The sequence below is a fragment of the Elephantulus edwardii genome, unplaced genomic scaffold, assembly GCF_000299155.1.
Source record: "Elephantulus edwardii isolate Elephantulus edwardi_28Jun2011 unplaced genomic scaffold, EleEdw1.0 scaffold00100, whole genome shotgun sequence".
Lineage (NCBI taxonomy): Eukaryota > Metazoa > Chordata > Mammalia > Macroscelidea > Macroscelididae > Elephantulus > Elephantulus edwardii.
In genome coordinates, this window is record NW_006399850.1 from 1,819,851 (window position 1) to 1,829,182 (window position 9,332).

Consider the following 9,332-nt stretch of genomic DNA (forward strand, 5'->3'; position numbering starts at 1 on the left):
ATACCTAATCATATATCCCTTGTATACAGTTCTCTCCCTCATTTGTTTCAATGCTGTGTAGATTATTTATCCCCTCTTTTCTTAGTTTCCCTCCCAGCTTCCATATCAGTTCTGTTTTATAACAGTGGCATTATGCCATATTTATCTTTTTGTGACTGAGATATTTCACTCAGTATATGTCGTCCAGGGTCACCTTTTGTATAATAATTAATGAGTTTCTTGTTTCTCAGTGCAGTATAGTATTCCATATTATGAATATACCACAGCATTTCTATCCATTCAGTGGTTGATGGACACTTGGGTTGTTTCCGTTGTTTTGCTATTGTGAATAAAGCAGAAATAAACATGGGTGTGTATGTATCTACTTGGGTGGCAGTGATGGTTTCTTTAGGGTATATTTCCAGTAGTGGAATTGCTGGGTTAAATGGTGTTTCTATTTCCAACTTTTTGAGAAAGCGCTATACTGCCTTCCGTAGTGGTTTCACTATTTTACACTCCCACCAACAGTGAATAAGGATTCCAGTTTCTCCACAACCTCGCCAGCACTTGTTGTTTGCTGTTCTGTTAAATTTTGCTATTTTTATTGGGGTGAGAAGATATCTCATAGTTGTTTTGATTTGCATGTCTCTTAGAGCTGGGGATTTTGAACATTTTTTCATGTGTTTGTTTGGCATCTGAATGTCTTCTATGCTGAGTGTTTGTTCATACCCTGTGCCCATTTTTTAATTGGGTTGTTTACCTTTATCTTGCTGTTTTCCTTTATCTTGTTGTGGTGCTTGAGTACCCTATAAATTCTACATATAAGTCCTTTACCTGACATGTCATTACCAAATATATTTCCTAGTCTATGACTTTCCTTTTTACCTTGTTGGAGAATGTTTTGGGTATGAATAGGGATTTTATTCTTAGAAGCTCCCATTCACCTATTTTATCCTCTCCTGGTTGTAGGTTGAGCAAATTATTTGAGAAGCTGAACTCTATGAAGAAGAATGTGGCATCAAGATTGGAGAAAGATCAATCAATTTTTATGCAAATAATACTACCTGGCTTTCTCAATGTGAGTAGGATTTGAGGCACTCATTGCAGAATATCAGAGAATATGGATTGCTTTTCAGTGTCAAGAAAACAAAAATTCTAATCACTGGACTGATAGACAACATCATAATAGATGGAGAAAAGATTGAAGCTGTCAACAACTTCATCCTACTATCAACAAACTTGATACCAGTAGTCAGGAAATCAGGTAATGTATTGCACTGAGAAAACAAGTCCTCAGGGACCTCTATAAATTATTGAGGAGCAATGATGTCAGTTTGAAGACTAAGGTGTGTCTGATTTAGGCTGTGATTTTTTTTCTGATCACTTGTTATGCATTATAAGAGCTGGAAAATGAACAAAGATGACAGGAAGAGAATTGATGCCTTTGAGCTGTGGTGTTGGAGAAAAGTACTGAACATTCCATGGACCACTAAAAGTACAAAATATATGTCTTTAAGAAAGTGCAGTCAAAGTGCACCTTGGAGGCAAAGATGATAAAACTTCACCTCACCTACTTCAGGCATATTGTTATTCCTTGGAAAATGACATCATACTTGGAATGGTGGAGTGTCAGTGAAGGAGAGGAAGACTTTCAACCAGGTAGATTGACACAGTGACTGCCACAATGAGCTCTAGTGTGTGAGGAAGTATGAGGATGGCACAGGTTAGAAAAGGGTTCAGATCTATTGTTCATAGGGTCACTATGGGTTGTACGTGACTTGATGGTACCTAAAAACAACAACAACAACAACAACGTACATGTGTATATGAAGATTACCTGGCCTAGAAAGAAGACATGCCTCTCACATGACCTAAATTGGAGCTCTGCTCAACAAAATATAAAATCTCAGTTCAGTTTCAAGAAGTATGAACTTGTTTGCATTTTGATATCTTTTCTGAATTATAGTGTTTTCTGTCAATAGAAGATTTATGAAACTCATTAAAATTTGTGTTAGAAAGAAACTTTTCCCAGAATGTATTAATTTTACAAAGAAAAAATTAAGGTCCAGAGAGATCAAATACTCATGATTGTGTGTATCTCTTTTTTGGGATTATCTTGTGTAAGTCTTGGTTCCTTACACCTTTCTAATGGCTCAATTGACAGATAGGCAAGACTGATGTTATCTTTTTCAATTAACCATTTTGTGCTCTCTCTACCAGAAACACATTCTACAAGGAATTGAGAATGGAACTATGGGAAATTTATTGTTGTCTGAGATAGATTGTAAATTCTTTTTAGCACAAAATTTTGGAGTTTTCTTCCAAGGAAAAGTCTCTGGTGGCATTATAATTAAGCACTCAACTACTACCTTTAAGTTTGGAGGTTCAGACCCACTCAAAGCGACCTAGAAAACAGGTTTGAAAATCTACTTCTGAAAGGTCACAACGTTGACAATATTATGAAGCAGTTCAACTCTGCACTTATGGGATCCCAGGGAATCAGAATTGATTTGATTGCAAATGACAACAAATTTCAGGACAAACTAGATCCTTTCAAAGTTACTTCCTTTATTATTACAATAATGCTGTGGAAGTATCATGTCTTTCAGATTGCAAAACAAACTTGTGCTATGTTTAAAATATTGTCCTGCAGATTGAAGATTCAAACTTCAACCTCTAAATTCCAAAGTCACTTGGATATTATTGATATTGTGGCTGCCACTCCTTGCATCAATATCCAACTTTAATGCATATTACAATCACTCTGGGAGATAAAAACTTGTCCCAGGACCAATTAAACAAAAATATCTGGGAATAAACTTCAGGAATTTAATTTAAAGCCAAATGAAAACAAACAACTAATCCCTGATGATTTGACTATTACACTTATGAAATATTATAATGTATAACATTGTACAAGGTACTTTGGGAGATAATTCAATAAGAATTAAGACTTATTTTGGTCCCTGACTTTTGAGAAATTTGTAATTTGCTTGACAGGATTCTTATCACAAAAATGGTCATTAATAATGTAATGTAGTCATTAATTGTTACTAAATGATGCCAAAGTTTCTAGGGGAGAGTGTTTAACCAAATGAATTATCATCTTTCTCTAGAGTGTCTTAGATCTTCAAATATAATTAGGGTAAAATCATGTTAGAACTTCCATTTTCAAATAGTTTTTGAGTCTTAAATTTATTAGACCTTTTGAGAACCTTGACTTGGCGCTTACAAAAAGCCACTATATTGCTGTCGAGTAAAGTCAGACACATAGTTAATACACTGAGGTTTAACAATTTCAAGTATACCTAATATTGTATTGGCAGGGTCCGTTTTATATATTCTTTGATATTTTTCTGTTTTCATGAAATTTTGATACAGGAGATTACCCTTCCTTCTCCTGTGGAGCAACTAGTGGATTCAAACAACATGCCTTTGAGATTGCAGTGCAGTTTCTTACCACTAGGTCAACAAAGTTCCAATATAAAATAGTGATAAGATAATCTCCAGTTTTTATTCCTATGCTACCAAATAAAAACCCTAGCTACCTCCTGTGTACCTAATTTTGTATATCTAATTTAATCTTCTCAGCTGCCTATGAAATGTTATATTTTACTGCAAAAAAATTGATAATGTAGCAATTTTTAGTTATCTGTCTAAGTCCGAGAGCCAGATTTTGAGCTTATGTCTGTTGAGAACTAAAGACAAAGTTCTCTAAGTATTAAGTTACACCATTTGCTTTAATTAAAGCAAATTGCATCGTCAATAGTGTTACATTATTTTTTTAGGTTTTCTAAGATTGATTTATTTGCATTAGATATATTTACAGTTCTTTTATATTGAGATTTTTAATGAGAGTTTATAGATAATTTGGGTTTCTAATCCTTCATTGTTGCACATTTAGTGTTACATTATAATACACCATCAAGTTAATTATTACTCATAGTGACCCTGATGTGAACCCTGCCCTATCCTTTCTCATGATTTCTGCTTTAAGTTCATTGTTACAGTTACTATGTCAAGCTATCCATGTTTTGATGGTCTCCTCTTTCACTGACCCTATATTTTCTCTGCATGTTTTCTCCCCAGACTGGCCCCACCTGATAAAATGCCAAAATACGTGAGATGAAATTTCACCATCCTTAATTCTAAGGAGCACCTGGGTTGTACTTCCTCTAAGACAATCTTGTTCTTTTGTCAGACCATGGAATAGCCAATATTCTTTACTGACACCACAATTCAAAGGCATCAATTTTTCTTTGGCCTTCCTTATTCATTATCCAACTTTCAAATGCATTGTTATTGTTGTTATGTGCTATCAAATAGTGACCCTATATATAACAGCTCTGAACATTGTTCTATCTTGATTCAATTTCATTGTATTTGACACTCCTACCCCCATTACCTGAGTCACTGAGTCAATTAATCTCATCCAGGATTTTCCTCTCTCGTACTGTACCACCACTGTTCCAAGCATGATGTCCTTTTCCAAATACTGGTCCTTCCTGACAACATACCAAAAATATATGAGACAGAACTTCAAAATCCTTGCCTAAGAAAAAGCTTTTCAACAGGGTGAAAAGAAAACCTACCAAATGGGAACAGACATTTGGCAATACCATTTCGGACAAGAGTCTTATAACAAAAGTTTATAGAATACTCCTGGGCCTCAACAAGAAAAAGACTGATAACCAATTACAAAAAGGGCAAAAGACATGGAGAGAATTCTCACAGAGGAAGATATTTGAATGGCCAACAGACACTTGAAGAGATGCTCAAAATCACTGGCAGTAAGAAAGATACAAATCAAAACCACAATGAAATACCATCTCTCTCCAGTAGCAAGGGCAAAGTTTAACAGGAGAGCAAGTAATAAATGTTACTGAGATTGTGACAAGATAGGAAGTCTTATCTATTGTTAGTGGGATTGTAAAATGCTACAACCACTCTGGAAAGCAGTTTGGTGCATCCTCAAAAAGCTGAACATAGAAATTTCATATGACCTAGTTGTTCCATTGCTTAGAATATACCCCAAGAAAATGAAAACTGAGGCTTATATGGAGACTTGTACTCCAATGTTTTTAGAAGAGTTATCCACCATTGCAAGAACATGGAAACAACCCGTATGTCCAAACACAATAGAATGGATTGAGAAATTATGGTACATTCACACAATGGAATAATATACAGCATACAGGAACAATGATTTTGTAAATACTTTCTTACTTGGGAGGGACTAGAGAGCATTATGCTGAGTGAACTTACTCCATAAGGACAAATTCTGTATAAAACAATTACTGTAGAATGAGTATGAGGATCCAAGAGGGTGGGAAGGATTGAAGCAGAGGGGTAAGAATGAGTGGGGAGGGTGTGTGTGTGTGTGTGTGTGTGTGTGTGTGTGTGTGTGTGAAGGAAATGGGAAAGATTTTTGTGTGAAAAACAGTGTATGCCTACAAGGAGCTTCCTTGTTTCATCCTCTTCAGGACAGACCTGTTTGGTTTTTTATCTGTGCTTGGTATGTCCAATACTCTTCTCCAGCACCACAACCCAATGGTATCAATTCTTCTATCATCCTTAGTCATTGTCTAGCTCTCTGATGCATAGCAAGTAGCTGTGAAGACCATAGCCTGGATCAGGTACACCTTAGTCTCTAGAGTGACATCATTGCTCTGCAGTACTCTGGAGAGGTCTCTGACAGCAGATTTTCCCCAGTGCAATTCGTCTTTTGATTTTCTAGCTGCTGATACCAACTGTGTATATTGTGGACGCAAGTACGCTGAAGCTGTTAACAATTTCAATCTCTTCTCCATCTATTATGGTGCTGCCAATTGTCCCAGTGGTGAGAATCTTGTTTTCTTGACGCTGAACTCCAATCCATATTGAAGGCTGCAGTCCTTGACCCTCTGCAGTAAATGCCTCAAGTTCTCCTCAATTTTAGCAAGCAAGGTAATGTCATCTTGCATAATGCAGGTTTTTGATAACTCTTCCTCCAATCCTGATTCCATATTCCTCCTCGTAAAGTCCAGCCTCCCAGATGATCTATTCCACATATAGATTGAAAAGGTAAAGAGATAGGATAAATCCCTGCCATACACCATTCCTGATTTTGAACCATATAGTTCAAACTGAAACTAAAGAAAAGAAAATAAAATCCACAAAATCCAGTTTTATTGAGTCTATCATTAATGAATTTAAAGACCATTTCAGGAACAGATTTGAGGACATGAATACTAATGAGTGAATACCAGATGACCTGTGGGAAGAAATCAAGAATATCATCCAGAGAACTGAGGCTTAAAGGGAGACTTGCATACCAATGTTCATATCAGCGTTATTCACCATTGTGAGAACACGGAGACAGCCCGTATGTTCACCCACAAACGAGTGGATTGAGAAGTTGTGGTACATTCATACAGTGAACTATGTAGCAATGAAGGAACAATGATTTTGTAAATTACTACCTAACTTGGGAAAGACTGGAGATCATTATGGTGAGTGAATTCAGTCTCACAAGGAAGAATACTGTACAAAACCATTGTAGAATGAGTATGAGGATCCAATGGAGGGAGGCATGGAAGCAGAGGGGTGAGAATGGGTGGGGAGGTGTGGGGTGTTAATCATAAGGTTGCACCATTCAGTGAGTGCGTGTGGTAGTGAAGAAAATGGGAAGGATTTTGTGTGAAAAACAATGTATTTGAAGTTTATAAGTAAATCAGTATGTTGTTGTTAAGTGTCATCGTGTCATAGATGACTCATAGCAAACTTATGAACAAAAGACAGAACATTTATATAACTTTCATCATTTCTCTAAGTTCATAGAGTTTCCAGAGGCAAACTATTATGGGAGTGGATGCCACTCCTGCTTCCAAGTCTGTTTTAATCTGGGAGCTCCACCAAACCCTGTCCACCATGGATAACCATTATCACATTTGACACATCAGTGTCACAGTGTTTAGCATCACAGCAACCGTCAGTTATCTCTGTACAGCAAATGGGCAGACCAGTGCTATATCACTGAGAAGAATGTTTGACCAAAACCAATTAAAATCAGGCCTGATGGCTGTAGATTAAAATCACCCACCTTTGACTTGGTAGCATAACTTTCTATCCATGAGTCCAACAGAGCTCTCTCTATGACTCACAGAAATTCTATGAACAACTGATCTAATCCTTGTTGTATCCTATACCATCTCCACAATCTGAGACATGTTCGAACTCATTGTTACAGTCACCATATCAATCCATCATGTTGAGGATCTTCTTTTCTTATCTGACCTTGCACTTTTCTCAGCATGATGTCATTTCCCAAGGATTGGAACCTTAACTGTTGTTTGTTGTTGTTAAGTGCAGTCCAGTTGTAGGTGACTCATAGCAAACCTATGAATGGAAGACTTGAACACTTGTATAACTTTCATTGTTTCTCTATGTTCATAGAGTTTCTGGCAAACTATTTCGGAAGTGGATGCCACTCCTGCTTCCAAGCTTGTTTTAATCTGGGAGCTCCACCAAATACTCAAAATCAGTATAAAATTTTAAAAAAAAGAAAAAAAAGAACACACACACACACACACACACAGAGAGAGAGAGAGAGAGAGAGAGAGAATATCATTCGTAAAGAATGCAAAAGGCCATTACAAAGAAGGAAGAAGAACAAAAGACTAGGATGGATGTCAGAAGAGACTCTAAATATTGCACTAGAGTGCTGTGAAGCCAAAGCAAAGGGAAGAAATCAAGATGTTAAGGAGCTGAACAGAAGATTACAAAGGGCAGCACAGGAAGACAAAGCAAAGTATTATAATGAAATGTGTGAAGAGCTAGAGTTGGAAAATTAAAGGGATGAACTCACTCTGCATCTCTTAAACTAAAGGAACTTAAGAATAAATTCAAGCCTCGAGTTGCAATACTTAAGGATGTTGTGGGTAGAATGCTGAATGACCTAGGAAGCATCAAAAGGAGATGGAAGGAGTACACAGAGTTCAGGTGCACAGGAAGCAATTAAAAATATTTGGCTTGCATCAGTCACACCTTAATTTTTAAATTAACATGCTTGCTCTTTAGCTCTATTCATCAGTAGTAGGGAGAGTGAATAACATCCCTTAAAAAGTTTCTGAACATTCTCATGCACTTACATATTTTTTTTGAAAAATTTCAAGCTGTAGAAAATGGAAAAAATAGTGCTTTGAACACTGTATATTCTATACCTAGATTCATGATCATTATTAAAATATTCACATTCAGAGTGTTATCATAGGCAACAAAGGAAAGTCTCCTTCAATCAGAATCGTACCAGCAACCCAAGGATACCTTCTGCCACAAAGCTCGCTACAGTCCTCCACTGAACCAGGAGGCAGTTTAGCAGAACATAACAAGGAAACACTGCATGGTTCAAAATCAGGAAAAGAGTGTGTCAAGGATGTGTCCTATCTTTATACCTCTTCAATTTATATGTAGAACAGATCATTCAGGAGGCTGGGACTTTATAAGGTAGAAAGTGGTAACAGATTTGAAGGAAGATTCATCAACAACTTGTGTTATGCAGATGAGACAACCTTGCTATCTTAGGAGAACCTGAAGCATCTGCTGCAGAAAGTCAAGGACTGTAGTTTTTAATCCTGATTGAAGCTCAACATCAAGAAAACAAAGATTCTCACCACTGGGCAGCACCATGCTATATCGAGAAGAGAATGAGGTTGCAACAATTTCTTTTTCGTTTTCAACTACAAATTTTATTCATTTTCCATTGTTTTACAGCTTTAGTAAAAATAATGGTCACTGTTAATGAAAAGGAAAAAGAATCCCCAGCCTTCCCTGTAATAGTCCCCCAATCCTGGTGAAAAAACCTAGCTTGCATATTAACAAAGATCGTTCCAAATTCTCTATACATATAGTCACATAAATAGGTAATAATTTATATTCATTGCATCTTACTAAGAGGGCTATAATCTAATTTTCTCCTAAATATGAGATATACTCCCATGACTAGGGTTTGTTAGGCCTTTGATGACTTTCTCATCACAATTATGAACCTGAAGAAGTCCTCTTTCACTCTTGATACTTTTATTGGGTTTATTATCAATATGTTGGCGAGTCAAGTACAAATCATAGCGACCTTATGAACAAGAGATGAACACCCCTGTCCTATCCTGTGCCATCCTCACAATATCTGACACACTTGAGACCACTGCTGCAGTCACAGTCAATCCCTTTGCTTGAGGGTCTTCCTCTCTTTTGCTGACCCTCCACATTTCCAAGCTTGATGTCCCTTTCCAATAAATAGCCTCTCCTAGCAACATGCCCAAAGTATGTGAGATAAAGCTTCACCATCCTTGCTTCCAACAAGCACTCTGGTTGCA

The 9,332-nt window shown here is 36.8% G+C and overlaps 1 pseudogene; it reads right to left on the bottom strand.

Annotated features, from left to right (window-relative positions):
• Positions 1-1,850: 1,850 nt before the first annotated feature.
• The window catches only part of LOC102858235, a 10,209-nt pseudogene continuing 2,727 nt past the window's right edge, over positions 1,851-9,332 (bottom strand).